Source organism: Hylobates moloch, unplaced genomic scaffold (genome assembly GCF_009828535.3).
Source record: "Hylobates moloch isolate HMO894 unplaced genomic scaffold, HMol_V3 SCAFFOLD_3, whole genome shotgun sequence".
Classification (NCBI taxonomy): Eukaryota; Metazoa; Chordata; class Mammalia; order Primates; family Hylobatidae; genus Hylobates; species Hylobates moloch.
In genome coordinates this window covers 142,515,328-142,538,767 of record NW_026652278.1, presented here as the reverse complement: position 1 = coordinate 142,538,767, position 23,440 = coordinate 142,515,328, and the positions used below count along the sequence as shown (strand labels likewise).

General features: G+C 42.7%; 1 protein-coding gene across 4 annotated transcripts in view; it reads right to left on the bottom strand.

Annotated features, from left to right (window-relative positions):
• FHIP1A (FHF complex subunit HOOK interacting protein 1A) overlaps positions 1–16,397 on the bottom strand; it is a 275,632-nt gene extending 259,235 nt beyond the window's left edge. For all 4 annotated transcript variants that reach the window (XM_032148264.2, XM_058436820.1, XM_058436821.1 and 1 more), the window contains exon 1: positions 16,042–16,397. The gene's annotated coding sequence lies outside the window, so the exon portion shown is untranslated. The remainder of the gene's footprint in view (positions 1–16,041) is intronic.
• Positions 16,398–23,440: the final 7,043 nt, after the last annotated feature.

The window sequence follows — 23,440 nt, the reverse complement described above, 5'->3', positions numbered from 1 at the left end:
AGAGTTTACCTTTTTTGTTGTTTTTTATTATGGAAATTTTCAAACATATACAAAGTAGAGACTCATACAATGAACTGCCATCACCCAGCTCAGAGTTAACAATGAATGGATTGCCAATTTTGATTCAGCCAACTATAATCTTCCATTTCCTCTCTTCGCCCCGCTTGTTTTTTTAAAAGCAAATCTCATGTATCATATTAAAGATAGGCAGAAAAAAAATTACCTCCCAAAGAGATATTCACTTCCTAATCCCCAGAACCTGTGACTATTACCTTGTATGGCAAAAGATGTGACTAAATTAAGGATTCCGGGGAAGAATTTATCTTGGATTATCCAGGCAGGCCCTAGATGCAATAACATGTCCCTCCAATTTTAGTATATATGTTGCTGAAGCGAGCACACGTGTATCCTTATAAGAGCAAGGCAGAAAGAAATTAGACAGGGACACATGTAGAGGAGAATGATGCAAAGACAGAGCAGAGAGATGAAGCCACAAGCCAAGGACAACCACCAGAAGTTGGAAAAGGCAAGGATTCTCCCCTAGAGTCTTTGGAGGAAATGAGGTCTGCCTATACCTTGATTTTAGACTTCTGGCCTCCAAAACTATGACAGAATAAATTATTATTTTTCTAATCCACATAATTTGTGTGATAGCAGCTGTAAGAAACTAATACAGTATCATATAATCTAAAAAAAGCCTATGTGAATCTTTAAGAAATAAGAACTCTTTTTAAAATAATGCCATTATTATTTCCTTAACAAAAAATAGTCCCTTAATTTATCTACCATCCAGAGTTTAAATTTCTCATATTATTCATGATTTTATATTTATAATATATAACTTTAGGGTTGATTTATCTAAATCAAGATCCAAACATGGTTAATATGTCTCTTAAGCCTGTTAATAATAGTTCCTCTTCCCTCTTTGTTTTTCTTGTCATTTATTTATTAAAAAAACTGAGTAATTTGTCCTGTAGAAATTTCTACACTCTGAATTTGGCTGATTACATCTTTATGGTATGGTTTGACATGGTCCTCCTTTTCCTGTGCTTCTTATAAACGAGTAGTGAGATCTAAAGTCTTGATCAGAATCATGTTCAGCTTTCTGGCAAGAAACTTCACAGATGGTTCTGTGTATTTCCTATACAGAACCTATTGTATCTAATTAAGAGGTATTAACATCTATCTCTTTCTCTTTTGTAATGATAAGATTGACCAGTAGGTTCAGGGGTTATTAGTCCAATCCATCAGCTATAAAGTTCCCCATCAACCTTTGACTTAATAATTTTAGCAGCTACTGATGTCCATTCTCTAAATCTATTATTTCATTGGAGGTACAAAATGGTCGTATTTTATTTGTATCACTCATTTTGCGTTTATTAACTGGAATTTTTTTAAAAGCAAGATTTTATCTGAGTCATCTATTTGGTTATTCTGAAATACAACTTTTTTTTTTACAGGAAAGATAAGACAAATGCTTGATAGAATCTGGTTTTTAAGATAGTACCAGGATGGGTAGCCTCTTGACTACAAAGATCACCTTGTCTACAATCAATGAGTGTAACTTCTCAACTGCACTCAAGTTGGTTCTCAAGTTACCGATTTAAATACTTGGCATATAATATGAAACCTATTTTTAAAAGATCCAATATGACTATGTCGATCTGATGTAGTCCTTAGGGTTTATGCCCTATCAGATGGGTCCAAACTCCTAAACCAACTACTTCAAAGCATCCACTCTGAGTCTACCTTATCCTATTTCACTAACACAAACCATCTTCTCATTCTAGATTCCATGCTTTTGGTTCGCTGCTCTAAGGTCCTGCCTTTCTCCCCACAGCCAGCTCAAGCCGTCCTCTTCCCCCTCAGGAGTAAACAACACCTCCTGCTCTTGCCTTCCAGCACCCCTCCTTTTTTCTAAGAATGGTAGAATCCTTTTTAAAACAAAATGTTCCTCTTTCCCAGCCCAACTATGTAATTCTAGATGGGGCTGCCAGTTACCTAGTAATCTACGTCCCTGGCCAAAAGGATGGGGACATCTCACAAGCTAGGCCAACCAGAACCATTCCTGGGATTTTGAGAATTTAAATGAAGGGAGGAAGGTCAGACATTCTTTCTGGGTGATCTCTGGCTTGCTCAGCCACACGCCAAGACGTGGAGAAAACTGACACAAAAAAAGAGGCACAGAGATATAAGACAGAAAGTGTAGGTGGTGTGGAGTTCCCTGTTCTGGCTTCCCTGAAAACTACCTCACTTCTCCCACACTTTAGCCATGTAAGCCAATAAATCCCCCTTCTGTACAATTTAGATTTATATAATTTGTGACCAAAGGAATTGCAACACAACCCCCATAATGGTTCTTGAAGACTCTGACCACAGTGACTTCTACCTTTCCAGTTTCTTGAACTTCCTTTCTGTACAATTAACACTTTATTATATACTGTCCTGATTTTCTGTGTGTCAGGTACACATTTGTCGTTATCTTTTGTGGCTTTGCAGACATACATGTTGCACACATTTTAAACCTCCCCCACAGTCCCTAGAAGAGTGCTAATACAGCTTCAGTGCATAGGTAGCAATTACCATGTATTGATTATTAATTCCATGTTAAGTACTTTGCATGTGTTATCTTATTTAACCCTCATAGAAACTCCCTGTATGGGCATTATTATCTCTATTTATAGATGGGAAGCTAAGGTTAATCAAAGAAAAGTAATTTGTGCAAGGTCACATATTTACCAATTGGTAGATCAGAGATTTGAAACATATTTGCACCCAAATTGCACTCTTTCCACTAGGCACATACAGCCTCACACAATGTTAAACACTTGCTAATTTAACTTGAGAGCATAATTGATCAAAGACCTCCACGTAACCCCTAAATTTCCACTAAACTCAAAGTGTGTGTTCTTCTATAATTAAAAATAGTAAAATTAATATATTAATATATAAGTAAATGAGCTATACAAAAATCAGTATCTTGACAAAGTTATAATACAATTTCTCCAAAATTACTACTGGCAGCCTGAAGACTAAATGCTGGCATTTCTCTTAAAGCAATGGGTAAAAGGAATGAATATTTAAGACTACTCTGTCAGAACAAGTTGTATACAACTCCCCTGGCAGTGATATTTCAAAACAGCAAAAAGAGATTTGTGAACACCTGTCAATGGGTGACATGCCTACAGCTCTCCAATTGCTCAGAGGAATATTCCTGTGTCATCATTAGACACTAATAGTTATTGATCACTTCCATGGCTAGAAAGCAAGAACAGAAGGCCTTTAGGAAGAAAATGATTCCCTCTTCATATTAATAGCTTAGAAAGAGAGGGGCTAGAAAGACAGTGATGGCGATTCACTGGCAGAGAACCTAAAAGTCACCAGCTCTGATCTCTACATGATCAGCATCATTCAGATCAGCCTTCTCAATTCCACGCTTGTATCTCCAATTCCAGCTGGGCAGGTCTACATGGAGCTCCTGATATCAAATTAACTTTGGGGCAACCAGTTTTTCAGGACCTAGTGAAGCACCTCCATTGAAAAGTGTCTCAGGCCAGGTGCAGTGGCTCACGCCTGTAATCCCAACACTTTGGGAGGCCGAGGCAGGCGAATCACTTGAGGCCAGGAGTTTGAGACCAGCCTGGTCAACATGGCAAAACCCCGTCTCTACTAAAAAGAAATATTAAAAGTAGCTGGGCGTGGTGGCTTGTGCCTGTAGTCCCAGCTACTCAGGAGGTTGAGGCACGAGAATCCTGTGAACCCAGGAGACAGAGGTTGCAGTGGGCTGAGATTGCACCACTGCACTCCAGCCTGCACAATGGAGCAAGACTCTATCTCCCTCTCTCTTTGTTAATGGTCAACTGCTTCCTTTTTTTTTTCTTTCCCATTTTCGTCACTTTACTTGAGGATCTTATTACCATACAGGCACTCTTCAAGGAATATAATGAATGTTCCTAGTGGGCCAGAAGACTTTGTCAAAGCAGCATACCCCTCATATATAATTTGACAACAGTGCAGCCAAGGAAAAAATAGGCCTGGAACATCGTTAAAAATGGTTGCATCCCCTAGTAGAACAAGATTTTGCTAACTTGCATACTTTGGTAAAAGGTAGGCCCTAAAGAGTACCATCACTGTCAAGACTCAAGAATACCTCAAATGAGATCATATACGTGAAAGTGCTTTGCAAACCATGAACTGCCAAGGAAACTGCCACTTCTGTTATTGGTGTGGCTATTACAAAGGCACAGACCTAGGAAGGAGATAGTTGTATGGTTTGAAGGAACTAGCTAGGTCTAGATAGAGGGGTCTTCAGCAACAAGAAGATAAAAAGTAAGAGAGGTCCCAGAGGATGCAACAGAAAGCCTCAATTAACAAAGAGATTCCGGGCAGGGAAGGGTTCCAGGTTAGCAAACCCCAACTCAATTCAACAAATATTTATTGAATGACATGCACTGGTCTATGTATTGGGATATATAGCCAAGACTATCAAATATCACAAAGCTTTACATTCTTATGTGGGGAAAGAGTTAATAAACAAAAGACACTAACCAACCAGGGAACCATTGAAAAAATTTTTTTTAATTTTAAAAAGATATAAGTAAACTAAAATATGTTAAAAGACAAGTACAGGAGAGCAGAGTAAGGGGGGATGAAAACTACAGAGGATTTGCAACACTTTGAGCTTAGAAGACTAGCCAAAGAGGAGAATGAGGTCAGATTTCAAATGGTGTTCCTCAAAAATTACATTCAATTGCAGGAAAAATAAGAAGAGTCACATTGTGCTTATATGAAATTTGTGTAAAATTTGACAACTCCAAATTTCCTAGGAACACACAGCTCATTTTCCATATTGATCTCCTTCACCATTGTTCAAAATTATTGACCCAAATGTGCTATACAGAATATATAAAATGACTTAGCCAGAGGCAGAACAAAGGGAACTACAAGGGACAAAGAAAAACAGATGACAGCAAAAATTGTTGCAAATCAGTCCCTTAGGAAAGGACAAACTCAAGAGGACTTTAAATACGACTCAATTTTTTTTCTTAGAAAAGTTGGCTCTAGGTCAAAGATGATATAAAAGTTTCGCTTCTAGTAACAACCTCAAACAACTGGCAAGGCCTCTCTGGAGCACTGCATTGAGAGAGCTCTGGGTCCTGTGGGGAATTAATTAGACATTTCTGCCATGGGCTCAAGATGGGGCACTGCAGGCATGCAAGCCCCTCATTTGTCTTTCCTTCCCTAGGTTGATCTTAGTGCTTTAAAAATATCAGTAACCACTCACTGGCAACCTACTAAGCAAAAGAAAGGCAACACCAGGAACAGTGGAGGGATGTGGAAATACAGAGTTAGGCTCCAGTCCTAAAGGAGTTTATATTCTAATTGGGAAGAAGGACAAATGTATAAAAGAAAACACTGGATGGCAGCAAATGACTAAATTCCTAAAATTTCAGTATGGAGATTCAGGTGCCAGGAAATTACTACAGGAAAAGACAGCCAAGAAAGATTTTATGGAGGACACAGCTCTGAACTAGGCTTGGAAGAATGCACATCACTAAAATAACTGGAAAGAGGAAGGACTGGTCTCAACAAAGATGGGGGAAAAGGAAGAGTTAGGGTGTGTTCAAGAATGAGGAACAGACCAGCATGGCAGTCAAAGCAAAGGATTTACACAGAGCACCAGATCATAAATGCCCTGAGAATCAGCCAAGGGTTCTCCAGAGAAACAGAACCAGTAGGAGATGTATGTGTGTGTTTATAAAAAGACTTATTATAAGGAAGTGGCTTATGCAATTATAGAGGCCAAGAAGTCTCAAGATCTGCAGTCAGCAAGCTGGAGACCCAGGAGAGACAGTAACATAAGTTATAGTTTGAGTCTGAATCTGAAGGCAGGAGGAGACCAATGTCCCAGGTTGAAAACAGTCAAACAGAGAGAGAGAGAGGAGAGTGAATTCTCCCTTACTCAGTCTTTTTGTACTACTGAAGCCTTCAATAGACTGAATAAGGCCCATCCACATTGGGGAGGGCAGTCTGCTTTACTGAGTTTACCAATTCTAATGTTAATCTCATCCAGAAATCCTCTCACAGACATACCCAGAATGTTTAACTAAATACCTGGACACCCTGTGGCCCAGGCAAGTTGATACATAAAATTGATTAACCATCACACCTTGAGTTGAGTCATTAGCCAGTAGGCAACAGAGACCATGATAGGTGATATGAGCACAGCTATAGTTTGGAAAATCAATTGACTATGGAATGAAAATAGATTAGAGCAAGAAAAACTGGAAACAGAAACAAAATGAAAAATATTATAATTGGCCATATAATAATAAAAGGCAGATCATTAACAACAAACATTTATAGGATTCTATTCAATATAAGGTGCTCTGGTAGGCGATTAAGATGCAGAGTTACTCTCATCTCCTTATAGTTTACTTTGATGTCAGGATCTAAACATAGACCTATCAGCAGGAACTGGTTAGAAACATAGGATCCAAAGGTCAGCAATGAGGGTATGGATTTAGGAATTACCTGTATAGCCAAGACAACCAAATCAAGAGTTTGCTCCTGGCATGCCAATATTGACAGAAACTCAGAACAACAGGTTGAGTTAGCCAGACTGAGTCAGGAAATTCTGTCAAACCTACTCATTTTGTGATTCACTGTGAAGGAATGACTACTTCTCTGTGAAACCAATCCTAAGACATAATCAAGAGGTAGAATTACTTTAAGGACAAAAAAAAACAGTCTCCAACTGTTGCAAGCTGGTTCTTACTATCTATAGCAACTCCGGGGTGTACTTTTCAAATAGGACATGCAAGGTCCTAAACACAGTGGAGAAGTACAAGGAGAAAATTCAGAGGTCAAACTTAATCAAGCTGATAAGAAATTAACATTAACCATTAAGTTTTTAATATAATCAGTAGGTAAATATCAAGTCAGTTGGTGTTTCCTGAAACAGATCAAAGTCAATGAGTATCCTGTTGTCAGAGTTTCTCTTGTTTTTTTTTTTTTTTTTTTTTTTTAGAGACAGGTTCCTACTCTGTCACCGAGGCTGGAATGCAGTGACATCATCCTATGTCACTGCAGCCTCAAACTCCTGAGCCGAAGTGATCCTCCCGCCTCAGCCTCCCAAGTAGCTGGGACTCCTGGGGTGTGACACCACACCACCTAATTTTTTTTTGTTATTGTTGTTAAGATGGGTCTCGCTATGTTGCTCAGGCTGGTGTCAAACTTCTGGCCTCAAGCAATCTTCCTAGCTCTGCCTCCCAAAATGCCCAGGATTACAGGGTTGAGCCATTGGGCCTGGCAGATTTTTTAAAAGCAGTTAAACTACAACATCTTGCTTAAAATAAGCCAAAAGTACAAATGTTTTGTAGTAGACACAAATTAGAGAGATTTAAAAATTCAACTTATCAAATAGTGACTTAGTGTTACAGAATAAGCAGTAATCAAGACTAATACATGGTCAGGTGTGGTGGTTCACACCTGTAATCCTACTGAGGCAGAAGAATAGGGTCTGGAGGCAGGGAACCTAAGGCTGATTCACGCTGACTTCCTAGAACTAAATCAAAAGGAAAACCCCAACTTTCCACACCCAAGTAACAAAAGGACCAGAGGCTATTCCCTTTGCAACCCCCATCTCCTTGTTCCGCATGACAGATAAAAATCTGAAAGTACCTCGGATTGGTCCCCTCCTGAAACCAATCAGGCTGGTCACAAGCCAAGTCTTCCTTTGCATAGAAATATAATTTTGTAACTTCACTTCAGCCTCTGATTGGTCACTTTCCACAACCAATCAGATGTTTGCATAGGGTGTAACTCTGTAACTTCACTTTAGCCTCTGCTTGGTGCTTGGTCGCTTTCTGCAACCAATCAGACAGATCTTGGGCCACTACTTCATTTACATAGGGTGTATACCAAGTAACCAATGGGAAGCCTCTAGAGGGCATTGAAATCCCAGAAAATTCTGAAACCAGGCCCGTGAGCTGCTTGCTCGGGCCTGCTCCCACCCTGTGAAGTGTGCTTTCGCTTTCAATAAATCTCTGCCTTTGTTGCTTCATTCTTTCCTTGCTTTGTGCATTTAGACTCATTCTTTGTTCAAAGCACCAAGAACCTGGACACCCTCCACTGGTAACACTAGCACTTTGGGAGGCCAAGATAGGGGGATCTCTTGGGCTCAGGAGTTTAAGACCAGCCTGGGCAACATGCCAAAACCTTGTCTCTACAAAAAAATACAAAAATTAGCCAGGCATGGTGGCACGCACCTGTAGTCCCAGATACTCAGGAGGCTGAGGTGGGAGATTTGATTGAGCCTAGGAAGTTGAGGCTGCAGTGAGCCCAAACTGCACTAGTGCACTCCAGCCTGGGTGACAGAGTGAGACCCTGTTTCAAAAAAAAAGGATAATACATTAGACATGTTGTATTTTCCCACACAAAAGATCAGAATACGAATATATACAAACTATAAGTTTCCCATGTCCTAAGAAATTCTTATTTTATTAAGAAAAATTTTTATACCAAGAAAATCAAGAAACATCTTTTCTAATAAATAAATATGGAGACATCATCCTTATTTTGAGGATGTACGAAGTTTTCTATTAAATGACCTGATGAAGATCATACTTTTAAAACATTCCTTATATCATTATATACTTAGGCATAAACATACAAATGTGTACAATACATATGTGCATATATAAATATAGGTGGTGTGTATGTGTGTATAGAAATTATATTTGTAAACATATTTTTCCATACTCATTCTAGTACATTATAAAGAAAATCAACCTAAAATGAATGGAATCCAAATAAAAGTTCCATGAACACAAACAAAATAGAAGATATTCATTTTAAGGAATAAGACACACTCCTCTAATGAAATGGTTATGAAAAAAAGCTTGGACTAAATAAAAATATTAATCAACTCTTTTAGACGGTCAATAAAAATGTTGCCACAGGAATTCCTGAAATGTTCCCACCTCAATGAGCCTGAGTCATGAAATTTAGCCAAAGTATCTTATTTCACATTTTCCACACACAGAGGGAAATCAGTTCCTAGAACTTTCCACAAGCCAAAAGATCCTAAAATGGACCCGTGACCAATATTTCAACAGAGGTAAACTTTAACATTAAGGAGAAGAGCTAAAATACACTCTGCATTCTGCAAAACCTAGTGGACTTTCTGAACTCCTTAATGGCATGTCCTAAAATAATGTTCTTAGGAAAATGTTAAAAAAAAAACCACTATGCTCCATAAAAGCTAATTAGCAGCTCAACCAACAGCTGCAGAGTATTTTTATAGCTGTTACCAATTAGTATCTTCTCTTGGGGAAAACATTAAAACCAAAAAGAACCTGAAATGTGAGGAAATGAGGTGAACCCTACCTAAAAGTTCAGCACCTTTTGCTCTCATGACCTCTTATTTCAGTGGCTGGTCATCTATTAATAATTTCTGTCTTTAGTCTTGTGCATTCAGAAAGAAAGAATATGTTCATATAACTAAAAATGAAGGGACACTACTAGAGGAAATGTAAATTAAATTTAATATTTTCATAACAGTGACTCACAAACCTTTCCTACAGAAAACACAAGTGTACAATGATACACTTTCAAGGATGTTCTCTGAAGCACTGTTCTCAATACAGAAAAATGGAAAACAACCCAAATTCCCAACGAAAGGAAACTGTTTAAATAAACAATGTTACAGGGCCAGGCGTGGTGGCTCACGCCTGTAATCCCAGTACTTTGGGAGGCCAAGGCAGGTGGATCACCTGAGGTCAGGAGTTCGAGACCAACCTGGCCAAACCCTGGCTCTCCTAAAAATACAAGAATTAGCTAGGCATGGTGATGCACACCTGTAGTCCCAGCTACTCAGGAGGCTGAAGCAGGAGAATTGCTTGAACCTGGGAGGCAGAGGTTGCAGTGAGCTCACATTGTGCCACCGCACTCCAGCCTGGGTGACAGAGCAAGACTCCATCTCAAAAAAAAAAAAAAAAACTATGTTATATCTATTCAATGCATTATTATACAGCCAGTAAAAAAAAACAAAATGAGAATGATCTGCATGTATGGTCATAAAAACATTTTGAAGGTATATTATTGAGTTAAAAATAAAAACCAAGTTGAAAGTTGCATAGGATTACCCCAGTAGTTATTAACAACCATGTTAATAATAAACATTTTTAAATAGAGGAAAAAATGAAGGGAAATATACCTATTTATAGCAGTTTCTCCAGAATACAAGATTACAGTGTGCTTTAAACATTATATATTTCTATATTGTTCAGAATTTGAATAATATGTATTATGTATATAATAAGAAAATTAAGTCTCATTTAAGTTAGTGATACAATTGGAAAGGAAGTAGGAGAAAATCATATTTATAAAGAAAAGGATAAACTTAAGGGTGTTAACTTTTTATAATAGCTCTCAAATATCATTTGTCTCTACCTCTCTTTTAGAAGGCAGTAGTATCCTCACTCTCAGAACTTCAAAATTAAGCACAACACATAGATACTGGAAAAGTCCCCTTAGCATCTCCCCTTACTAATGCCTTCTGAGAACAAAAGTTTAGCCCAAATTCCAGTACTTATCAAATTCAATTGGGCAAGAATGCTAGCTTCTAAACATTGCAGACAAACCGCACATCTCTACTTCTAAGTTAACAGTAATTACAGAATTAACAACAAAAAGGTACAGATTCTGCAGACTCTAAAACCATTTGAAGCATTTTCAAAATGGAAATTTAAGGAATTAGATAAAAATACTTTTGAATCTATAGTCCAGTAACCTGTTCAAAGATTGTAAAAACTAGACAAAGGCCAGACACAGTGGCTCACGCCTGTAATCCCAGCACCTTGGGAGGCCGAGGTGGGCGGATTACCCAAGGTCAGGAGTTCGAGACCAGCCTGGCCAACATGGTGAAATCCCATCTCTACTAAAAAAATACAAAACTTAGCTGGGCGTGGTGGCACATGCCTGTAGTCCCAGCTACTTGGGAGGCTAAGGCAAAAGAATCACTTGGACCCGGAAGGCGGAGGGTGCAGTGAGCCGAGATTGCACCACTGCACTCCAGCCTGGATGACAGAGCGAGATTCCGTCTCAAAAAAAAAAAAAAAAAAAAAACTAACTAGATAGAAGGCGAAAAATTGCCTAGAAAGGAAATCGAAGAATCACCAGCAAGGTAAAACTTTCTACCTGCCTGGGAAAGGGTGTGACCTTGTCTGGGAGAGGTTTGTCTGTACAGTTATGTGACCATGAGCAAAACATTTAAACTCCTATATCTCAATTTCCTCACCTGTAAAATGGAAGAACTGGGAATAAATAATTTTGGCTCTAAAATTCTGACGGAAGAACTTCGCTCCATCCTTACCAAAGGGCTTTTTTTAAAGTAATACGTGGCCGGGCGCGGTGGCTCATGCTTGTAATCCCAGCACTTTGGGAGGCCGAGGCAGGCGGATCACGAGGTCCGGAGATCGAGACCACGGTGAAACCCCGTCTCTACTAAAAATACAAAAAATTAGCCGGGCATGGTGGCAGGCGCCTGTAGTCCCAGCTACTCAGAGAGGCTGAGGCAGGAGAATGGCGTGAACCCGGGAGGCAGAGCTTGCGGTGAGCCGAGATCACGCCACTGCACTCCAGCCTGGGCGACAGAGCGAGACTCCGTCTCAAAAAAAAATAAAAATAAATAAAAATAAAAATAAAGTAATACGTATGAGGCCAGGCGTGGTGGCTCACGTTTGTAATCCCAGCACTTTGGGAGACTGAGTCAGGCAGATCCCTTGAGGCCAGGAATTTGAGACCCGCCTGGCCAACATGGTGAAACCCTATCTCCACTAAAAATAAAAAAATTAGCCGAGCATGGTGGTGTGTGCCTATAGTCCCAGCTACTCGGGAGGCTGAGGCAGGAGAATGGCTTGAACCCAGGAGGTGGAGGTTGCAGTGAGCTAAGGTTGTGCCACTGCACTCCAGCCTGGGCAACAGAGAAAGACTCTGCCTCAAAAAATAAAGTAAAATAAAGTAATACATATGTATTACTTTATACATACGTAATACATATGTATTACTTTATACATACGTAATACATATGTATTACTTTATACATACGTAATACATATGGATTACTAAAATTACGTAATACATATGGATTACTAAAATTACGTAATCCATATGTATTACTAAAATAAAGTAATACATATACAGTACAAAATATTATCTAATATTATAAGGTACATAGCCAAAAACAGCAGATTCCTGCCTGGCTCCTCCTCACCCCTGAGTTTAATTCCCCAAAAGAAGGTCCTTCAACTCTTTCAGCTATTTCTTCTGGTAATTACTTCTATATTTGTAAATCATGCACTTATACTGCTATTTACAGAGTTTTTCAATTTTAGACATTGCCAAAATTCCTTATTCAATCTATCAAGGTATTTATTCACCTATGCCACTTCCCAAGATTTCCCTCCCAAATTTAATGGAGGTTACTTCCATTTTATTGTACAGCTATACTGTTGAGATGCCAAGGCTATACAGATTATATGTTATACGTGTGTACACACACTTATACATACACATATATGTACATATTCATATATAGTCCTGTCATCCTGTCTCCACATGAGCTCATATTTTGGTTAATAAGAAATAAGACGGCCGGGCGCCGTGGCTCACGTCTGTAATCTCAGCACTTTGGCAGGCCAAGGCAGGTGGATCACCTGAGGTCAGGAGTTCGAGACCAGCCTGACCAACATGGAGGAACCCCATCTCTACTTAAAATACAAAATTAGCCAGGCGTGGTGGTGCATGCCTGTAATCCTAGCTACTCAGGAGGCTGAGGCAGGAGAATCACTTGAACCCGGGAGGCAGAGGTTGCGGTGAGCTGAGATCACGCCATTGCACTCCGGCCTAGGCAACAAGAGCAAAACTCCGTCAAAAAAAAAAGAAAGAAGGAAAGAAGAGCCCATTTCACATCCAACCACTTCACAAAATGTAACAAGGAAAAAAGTGAAAGCATGGCCAGTAAATCAGAAATCCTGAATTCGGGTCTGAGTCCACAATATACAGGAGCAAAGTATGCCCATAAAAGTCCCTTATTATCGGCCGAACACGGTGGCTCACGCCTGTAATCCCAGCACTTTGGGAGGCTGAGGTGGGTGGATCACCTGAGGTCAGGAGTTTGAGACCACCCTGGTCAACATGGCGAAACCCCGTCTCTACTAAAAATACAAAAAAAATTAGCCAGCCGTGGTGGTGGGCACCTGTAATCCCAGCTACTCAGGAGGCTGAGGTAGGAGAATCGCTTGAACTGGGAGGCAGAAGTTGCAGTGAGCCGAGATCACGCCATTGCACTTCAGCCTGGGCAACAAGAGTGAAACTGTATCAAAAAAGTCCCTTATTATCTCTGAACCTCATCTGCTTTCCTCCCGTGTAATCTAAATATAATGGCATCTACTACAAAATGGTTAAATCACAAGGCACAAACATGGTACACGAAAGCACTTTATGAAAGATAAAGCACTACAGAACTGTTCACTTCTTATTGTTTTCATTAAGAGATCCCTGTAAATGAAGTTCCTGGAGTTTCTTGTCACTCTTGAGCACTGTTCCCCTACCTGGGCTAAGAACCAAGGGTTGGAAGTTGCTAAAAATAAGGATGAATTAGATCTAAATTGTGTTTCAACGGCAGAATCTGATCCAGATCTTCAATGGGCCTATGTATCACCCTAGGAGACAAATGTACACAGAATAAAGATCAAGTGTCTAAACAGATTAAATAAAGCAATTTTGCTTTATATTCGCAAGGAGAAATGAGGTTCCTTATTAAATTCCTTTATGAAAGTAATACAAGAGGCCAGGCATGGTGGCTCACACCTGTAATCCCAGCACTTTGGGAGACCAAGGCAGGCGGATTGCTTGAGTCCAGGAGCTCAAGGGCAGCCTGGGCAACGTGGCAAAACCCCGTCTGTATGAAAAATACAAAAAATTAACAGAGTATGGTGGCACGAACCTGTGGTCCCAGCTACTCAGGAGGCTAAGGTGGGAGGATTGCTTGAGCCCAGGAGATCAAGGCTACAGCGAGCCGAGATCATGCCACGGAACTCTAGCCTGGGCCAGAGAGAGACCCTAACTTAAAAAAAAAAAAAAAAGTATATATAATTTCACTCCTCAGAGGCAACTTTTGTTTTTTCTCATTTTACCTCCATATCTCCACATAATATATTTGTACATCTGCTTCTTGTTTGCAGTCATTATCTATCAAGTTCCTATTAAAGAAAGAACTTAGCAGAGAAAGTATTTTGAACCATTCTTGGGAGACAGAGTACAGAACTGTCCAGCAATGCATTGCTCTGACAATGTAAAAATAAAACACTCCTTTTATTTCTAGTCTTCAAGTCCTCCATTAAAAGTCCTACATAATGTCTCTATGTGAGAGCCAAGAAAAAAGGTAGCTGGGCAGTTGGACCTAAATTTTTACACCACTCTCAATCACTCTCTGAATCCACTTCAGTGGTGTCCAGTTCCTCCGACCCTTTCCAGTCACTCCACACAGTTTAATCCTGTTCCTTGTCCTATAGGACAAATGATAAATAGGACCCCAAACCTAATTTATTTCAAGACAGGCATGGACGTAATTCTTATGAGCTCTGTGGAACGGGATTAACTGGAGCTAAAAAGATATCAACCTTTAATTATGTGAAAAGTTACCTAAAGCCAACAAGTATGCTGTATTAAAGAGTAAATTTACGGACTAAATCTCCTGCTCAATTTCAGTCCAAAGAAGACCTTTGAAGTTCTCCAAACGTGGACTTCACCTGTGGTTCACTACATGTGAACAGCTTCGGGGACGGCATCCTGCCTAGTGCCAGGTGTACAAGTGAACTTGAGGTCAGGCAGGTGACCCTGACAATCAGGCAGGATACATTAAGGAGAGGAAATCTTTCCTCTCATTAATCAACAGGATAAAGGTGATTAAGCAGGAATTATTTTTCAATGACCTATATAATTTCATCAGGGCTGCTATGGCTATTAGCAGGGAGCAGCTGACTTCCTAATGAGATGAATTTGATAGCACAGCCCTTCCAGAGAAGCCAAGGGAGCAAGCCCAATCTATAGGGAAGCAACAATTGGTAGGCATTGTTTACTCCTCCTCCTGAGAGCTGTCTCTCCTTCTCAATATTTGGCTCTTTCCCTTCAGGGGGGTTTCCCTGTACCTGGATGGCTGGGGCTGCAGCATCTGCTGAATAGTGGAAGCTAGATCTGCTGTGAACGGGTGGGTCCAGGAGGCTGGGACACAACCGGGCTAATTCACTAGACCTGCTCATGTGATTCCCAAAGTCCCAAGCCAACAAAGCTACCGCCGCCTGCACCAACACCTCGCTCTGACCAGGCCTGAAATAAGACAGCAAGGTAGTTCCTCCCACTCCCTAGCAGAAGTGGAGTTAACAAGGGACCTTTGTCGAGCCAGAGGAAACACAAATACACACACACTATCAATAATAACCACGACTTGAACTCAGTTTCATCAGAGAATTTACGAAATTGAGCAACAGCTACCCAACAAGTAAGTCCTTACACCAGGAAAGGGCTGCAAACCTCAGAGGGGCACCGCCTCTGTCTCCCGTGTAAGCAAGTTGATTTACAGGGGAAACCTGAACTCCACATCTCTTTGCCTTTTCCTATGCCTCCCAGAGGACCCAGGGACCAAAGAATGGGATGGAGGGCCCTGATGACATCTTCCTTCGTCAAAACAAGCTGGCTCTCTCTATCCCAGGGGCAGTCACCGCGTAACGCCCTCTCCCGGAGCCCGAAACCCTAGGAGTCACCTCCTCCCCACTGCGCCCCCGCCCGACGCAGCGACCTCGTTTGGAACATCCCCAGCCGGCCCCCAGCCCAATGCCTGCTCCCCCAGCCCAATGCCCGCAACCCCTGCCCAGCTGGCGGACGCAGAGAAGGGCCAATACGGCTCTCCCTCCTCCTTCAACCCTCTAAAATAAAAGAATCCCTCAAGCGCAATTCTCCGGCCAGCACAGCACCTACCTGTTCCCGGCCGTGGCTCCTCCTCCCTGAGCAGTGGGGCTCGCTGGACAAGTGTCCTCAGACAGTCCAGAAAGTTTGCGCTGCGGTCCCGGGGACGCCTGCGCGGTACCCCGTGAGGAAAGCCAGGCCGGCTCCTCGCCCTGCGGGCGGCCGCCGCTCGAAAGTCTTGGCCCAGGTCCTCCGGGCCCGGCTCAAACTCAGGAGTGCCCGGGAAGAATGTAGGTCGTGAGAAGGTCGGAACGAAACTTTTCAAAGGTGCGTCAGCCGCTGGGTGAGCCGCGTGGGTCCCGGGCTGCCCCCCGCCTCTCCCTCGTGAGCGCGGGAGGGGCGGAGGCGGGAGCCGGGACCCGGGCGGGGCACGGGCGGGGGTGGGGCCCAACCTGCCTGGAGGCCTCCGGGAGCGCGCCCCGGCCCCGCCCCCGCCGCCACCGGCCCCGCCCCTGCCGCTGGGACACGCCGCCGCCAGGTGCGCGGGGGACTCAGGCAGCGCAGCGCCGCACGGCCCGCGCCGGTTTCCAAGGTGAAGGAGGAGGAGCCTCTGAGGGAAAGTTTCCATCGAAACTCCAGCTGGGCGCAGTGGAGCACTCGCGCCCTTGGGGGCTAGCGTTTGGCCAGAGCTACACACTCCTTACTCACGCACGCACACCGCCGTACACAGCACAGTCGTTCACCGTCCCGCCAAAGGCTCGTCTCTGGGGTTCTGCCGAGTGGAAGGAGTCGGACAACGCCGCACGTCACGGGCGTTTTCGATTTCTCACTTCCCGAAGGTTTGACGGCGGCCACTGGCGCAATGGCCCAGCTCTTCTTTCGTTTGCTGACTCCTTCCTTGAGGTGTGAATTTTAAAATGCTGATACCGTCCCAAGAGAGCTGAGTCAGGTGAGGCAAACGTTTGCCTGTTGTTCTCCTGACAGACTCCCTGCAGTGGGCAGGGGAAATGTGGCCTTGGCCGACGTTAATGAAGTGCCAGGATGGAGGGAGGGCGCCTGCTGATTTGTTCTGTTTTACTTTTTAAGGGTAACCATAGCGTTACTGGAGTCGTCTGTGGGTTTGGGGAGTATGTGGCGCGTGTGTGTGTCACACATTCACTGGCAACTCCCGCCAACCCCTTCCCAAGAAATGAAGGCTCTAACGTGGGCTGTTCTACAACAAAGGTGAAACTTCCCCAAATCACGATTCCCCGCAAAATGAGAGAGCAGGTGCAGCATCCATTTCCCCACTACCACGCTTGAGATGGTGGCTTTGGGCACTGCCCGGTGCCCCGACATCCTTCCCAGAGCCCAACCTGCCCACCTGGGCCTGGCCCTGCGCGGCCGCCTGCCTTTGCATCAGAGACCACAGCTGTGCCATTGCCAAACTGGGCAGCGCCGCCTTACTTCCCCATTCCTCCGTCTCCCACCCGTCTTGCATGCTTGGGTCGCGAAGTGATGGACTTTAAATCCCAGAGGAGGAATGAGAAACTTGGTTAGTGGCTCTCTTGGCATGTTCATAGCCCTGTGGTTGAAGTGGCTGAAACCTGCGGTGAGCCTCAGTGCGAGCAGCTGGGGCCACACCAGTTTGCAAAGGCAGATGTGGCAGTTTTCCACCGCAGCAGCAGCCTGCTGGCGCCTCATCAGATTCTCCTTTGGAGGAAGTATCTTCTTCCCTTCATTCTCGGTGAATGGCATCCAGAGATAACCAAAATCAGGTGTATCTAGTTTCAAGTTCTGTCTTGCAACCGTGATAATTGGAAAATGCAAACTTTATACTTTCTTCTCTAGCTGTCTACCACCACTGCTGCGCTAGTGGATGACTGCAGGAACACCGGGTACTTGCCACAGGTATCTCTCCAGATTAATCAGCCTTTCACCTGTGACAAGCGCAGTCAAGAAGTGGCTCCTAAGTAAAAGCTGGGGAAGGACAAGGAAGATAGAGCTGAGATTAGAAAGCTGTGAAGTTCTGCACAACAGGTCCCCTTGGCCTGCTCTAACAGTTGGAATGTGGGGAAAGCATTCATTTACTCAACAAATATATACTGAGTGTCTTTTGCATGCTAGGCACGCTTCTAGGGGTTGAGGACACAGCAGAGAGCACAAACAACAATTCCAGCCTTCGTGGAGCTTACCTCTTCCAGGTGGGAAAGACAGATGGTAAATGTATAAGGACCATATATGGACTGCTGTATGATTAGAAATGCTATGGAGAGGCTAGGAGTGGTGTCCCATGCCCGTAATCCCGCAGTTTGAGAGGCCAAAGGAGGATTGCTTGAGGCCAGAAGTTGGAGACCCAACGCCACATAGCAAGACCCCCTATCTACAAAAAGTTTAAAAATTAGCCAGGCGTGGTGGCTTGCATCTGTAGTCCTAGCTATCCAGGAGGCTGAAGTGGGAGGATCGCTTGAGCCCACTGCATTCCAGCCTGGGCGACAGAGTGAGACCCTGTCTTGAAAGAAAGAAAGAAATGCTGTGGATAAAAATTAAGCAGAGAGAGTACATAGAACGTATGAGGGGTGCTATGTTCGGAGGGGGTGGTGATCAAGGAAAGCTTCTGAAGGAGGTAACATTTGAGGAAAGACTTGAGGAAGGTTACAGATATCTGAGCAGACAACTTCCCAGGCAGAAAGCATAGCAAATGTAAAGGCCCTGAGGCAGGAATATGCCTGAGTGTACTAGGAACAATCCAGAAGGCACCATGAAAGAATGGAGAAGATAAAGTCAGAGAAGTGAAAGGTGGGGGTGATGCAGATCAGGTAAGGCTTTTACTCTGAGTGAGTTGGTTGGAGCCACTGGAGGATTTTGTGTAGAAAAGTGACATTTTCTGACATTGTAATTGGATCACTTTGACTGCTGGGTTAAGAATAAACAGTAGGGGCCGGGCGCGGTGGCTCACGCTTGTAATCCCAGCACTTTGGGAGGCCGAGGCGGGCGGATCACGAGGTCAGGAGATCGAGACCATGGTGAAACCCCGTCTCTACTAAAAATACAAAAAAAAAAAAATTAGCCGGGCGTAGTGGCGGGCGCCTGTAGTCCCAGCTACTCGGAGAGGCTGAGGCAGGAGAATGGCGTGAACCCGGGAGGCGGAGCTTGCAGTGAGCCGAGAGCGCGCCACTGCATTCCAGCCTGGGCGACAGAGCGAGACTCCGTCTCAAAAAAAAAAAAAAAAAAAAAAGAATAAACAGTAGGGTTTAAGGGTAGAAGCACAGAGACTGGTTAAGAGGCTACTAAAATAATCTAGGGTCAGCCGGGTGCGGTGGCTCACGCCTGTAATTCCAGCACTTTAGGAGGCCGAGGTGGGTGGGTCACGAGATCAGGAGATCAAGGCCATCCTGGCTAACATGGTGAAACCCTGCCTCTACTAAAAATACAAAAAATTAGCTGGGTGTGGTGGCATGCGCCTGTAGTCCCAGCTACTCAGGAGACTAAGGCAGGAGAATCACTTGAACTCGGGAGGCGGAGGTTGCAGTGAGTGGAGGTTGCAGTGAGCCAAGATCGCACCACTGCACTCCAGCCTGGGCGACAGAGCAAGACTCCATCTCAAAAAAAGATAATAATAATAATTGAAGGGCAAGAAGATAGAGATGTGGACCAGAGAAATAGTGGTAGAGATGATAAGCTGATGGTTTCCTCAAATTGGATGTGGGGTATAAGGGAAAGGAGATGAGAAGGACTCTGAGGCTTTTGGGCAGCATAAGGATGAAACTGCTATAACAAAGTTGGAGAAGACTTCAAAAGGAGCAGGTTAGGGTAAAGTCAAGGCAGGAAAGGAAAGGCACATAATATGAATGGTCTTCAGTTTCTTCAACTTATAAAATGAAGAAAATAATACCTACTTTGTTAAGGTTGTTTTAGGATGACATAAATTAGCATAGCACAATGCCTAATACATGATAGGCACTTAAGAATGTTAGTTCCCTCTCTACAAATATGAATTTCATTCATATCCATTATGCCCTCTGGGAGTGAAACAGACTCATTCTTTTGAGGAAATAAGTCTTGCTAAAGGTAAAGGGGCTGTCTCCTTCTCCCACTCTTGCCATATGACACTGCCTGCTCTCTCTTTGTCTCCCACCATGAAGACGGGCATGGTAGCTCATGTGGAAGCTTCCTGAGGCCCTCACCCAGAAGCAGATGCTGGAGCCATGCTTGTACAGCTTGCAGAACTGTAAGCCAATTAAAACTCTTTTCTTTATAAATTAAAATAGATAAATAAAAATAAAGGATAACCAGATGTGGTGGATGGGCCTATAGTCCCAACTGCTTAGGAGGCCGAGGCAGAAGGATCAATTGACCCCAGGAGGTCGAGGTTGCAGTGAGCTTTGAGTGCCACTGCACGCCAGCCTGGGCAACAGAGTGAGACCCTGTCTCTTCTAAAAAAAAAAAAAAAAGTTGAAAAATATCTATTACATGGAAATATATTTATAATATATTATTGTATAAAGTAAGCCTACTGTAAAAGTAAGTATGCAAAGTAAGATTCTCTTTACAAACATTAATAATGATTATCTCAGCCAGGCATGGTAGCTCATGCCTGTAATCCCAGAACTTTGGGAGGCCGAGGCAGGTGGATCACCTGAGGTCAGGAGTTCGAGACCAGCCTGACCAACATGGTGAAACCCCGTCTCTACTAAAAATACAACAATTAGCTGGGCATGGTGGCAGGCGCCTGTAATCCCAGCCACTCGGGGTCTGAAGCAAGAGAATCACTTGAACCTGGGAGGCGGAGGTTGCAGTGAGCCGAGATTGCACCATTGCACTTCAGCCTGGGCAACAAGAGTGAAACTCCATCTCAAAAAAATCATCATCATAATAATGATTATCTCAATACTAGGATAACAGTTTATTTTTATTCTCTGTGCTTTTCTCTACTTCCAAGTTTTCTGCCATAGGAAGGTATCACTTTCTCTTAGGAGTGGAACTGCTGGATGATAGGCTGTATATACAATGAGGTTTAGTTGATACTGCCAAACAGTTTTCCAAAGTGATTATACCAATTTATGCTCCCACTGACAACATATAAGAATTCCAATTTGGAGCAATGCGTTTTGTAACAGCATCATCCAGCTAAACAGCAATTAATTTGAACCTACTGCTTTAGAAGTTATAATAATTAAGCAAAAGTTAAAAATAAGTATATTGGTTGTAAATGCATATATTAGTAACAGTAGCCTTTTCTAAATCATGTTTTTTATCAATGTATTTCATTTTATTATTTTTGTTTTGTTTTGTTTTGTTTTGTTTTGTTTTGTTTTGTTTGAGACGGAGTTTCACTCCTTGGCCCAAGCAGTGGTGCGATCTCGGCTCACTCCAACCTCCGCCTTCCAGTTTCAAGCGATTCTCCTGCCTCAGCCTCCTGAGTAGCTGGGATTGCAGGCACCCACCATCATGCCCAGCTAATTGTTGTATTTTTAGTAGAGACGGGGTTTCACCGTGTTGACCAGGCTGGTCTTAAACTCCTGACCTTGTGATCCGCCTGCCTTGGCCTCCCAAAGTGCTGGGATTACAGGCATGAGCCACCATGCCTGGCCCCACTTTATTCATTTTTTATACTCTTCAGCTCTGTTATTATAGTACTTTAAAGCACTGAAATTATATTTCTTTATTGTAGAAGCCAGTCAAGACTTCTCCCTCTTTTTCTTACCACCTTTATTTCCACTTTAAAATGTAATTATATTTGAAATTACATATTTCTCAAATTATTAAACATGTTAAATACTAGATATTAAGGATTACATGAACAAAGGAGAGAAGTATTTCATCATTCACACACACATACATACATACACAAATTCTTTCACAGAGCTCATAGGACTATAGATCTTAACACTCCTATGAGGAAGTGGACAAAGTGCATCATCTGTGTTTAAGAAAAGCAGAAGCTAAAATGCAGCATAGGGAAGTTGTCCCAGATACCTTGGAATTGAAAGTAAAAAGTACACGAAGACATTATCTTTGTAGTCAGATTAAATCTAAATTTAAATTATCTTCTGTAGTTGCTTCTCTTAAAAAAAGAGCTCAAAAATGAACAGTGTGTATTCTGTTATAATAGTAATCATGCTGTCAAGAAATTCTTTTTTTCTTTTTTTTTTTTTGAGATGGAGTGTCGCTCTGTCACCCAGGCTGGAGTGCAGACATGTGATCTCGGCTCACTGCAAGCTCTACCTCCTGAGTTCACGCCATTCTTCTGCCTCAGCCTCCCGAGTAGCTGGGACTACAGGCGCCCGCCACCACGCCCAGCTAATTTTGTGTATTTTTAGTAGAGATGGTGTTTCATCGTGTTAGCCAGGATGGTCTGGATCTCCTGACCTTGTGACCCGCCCACCTTGGCCTCCCAAAGTGCTGGGATTACAGGCATGAGCCACCGCACCCGGCCAAGAAATTGTTTTTTCTAACAAGTACAATTAATAAAAATATGTTAGCAGAGAGGGTAGTGGCAGAGATTCCCACAATAGTACCCAGTTCTCAGTCTGGTGGAGTTGGCAGTACATGCTGCAGCATTTTTGCCAAATAGTGGTAATAATGACATGTCCATTGGAGTAGATCTATAATACGATTTGAGTGTTGTTCCTAGTTATATAGCCGTCAAGTTTACATAACCTCTGTGGACAACTTTATAGATTCAATAAGCTACTTAATATTATAATAAGTTATTTTCTTTTAAATTAGCTGCATATGTTTTCTGCAGTTTGTAGCAGAACTCTTGACAGAGCTATATGTTACATTTACTTTTGTCTGTTTTCAATGGCCGAGACATGAAGTACTATTTTGCAAGGTAGTGGTCATAGTGGGTGTATTAGTCCATTCTCACACTGCTATAAAGATACTACCTGAGACTAAGTGATTGATAAAGGAAAGGGGTTTAATTGACTTACAGTTCCACATGGCTGAGGAAGCCTCAGGAAACTTACAATCATGGTAGAAGGCGAAGGGGAAGCAAGCACCTTCTTCACAAGGCAGCAGGAGAATGAGAGTGTGAGCATCAGATAATGTGAGAACTCACTCACTACCAGGAAAACAGCATGGGTGAAACCCCCCCTGTGATCCAGTCACCTCCCACCAGGTCCCTCCCTTGATACATGGGGATTACAATTTGAGATGAGATTTGGGTGGGGACACAGAGCCAAACCATATCAGTGGGGATCATTGTGTTGTTATCAAACTCAAACCTAAAGGGAATACAAGGTAGACACTACTAGTTGCCTATTCAATTTCAAGTCTCTATTTTTATCTTTCTACCAGAACGCCTTCCCTCCTTTTTTATAGCAGCAAAATGCAACCGCCTTTACAACTACAGGTAGTTATATAACACAGTCCAAGCCAATGGAATGTAAGAGGGAGGATGTCTTTGCATGTACTTTCAGAAAGCCCAGCTGGCTTGGTTCCATGAATCTTTGCCCTTCTTTCCATCCACTTCTTCCTGCTTGGA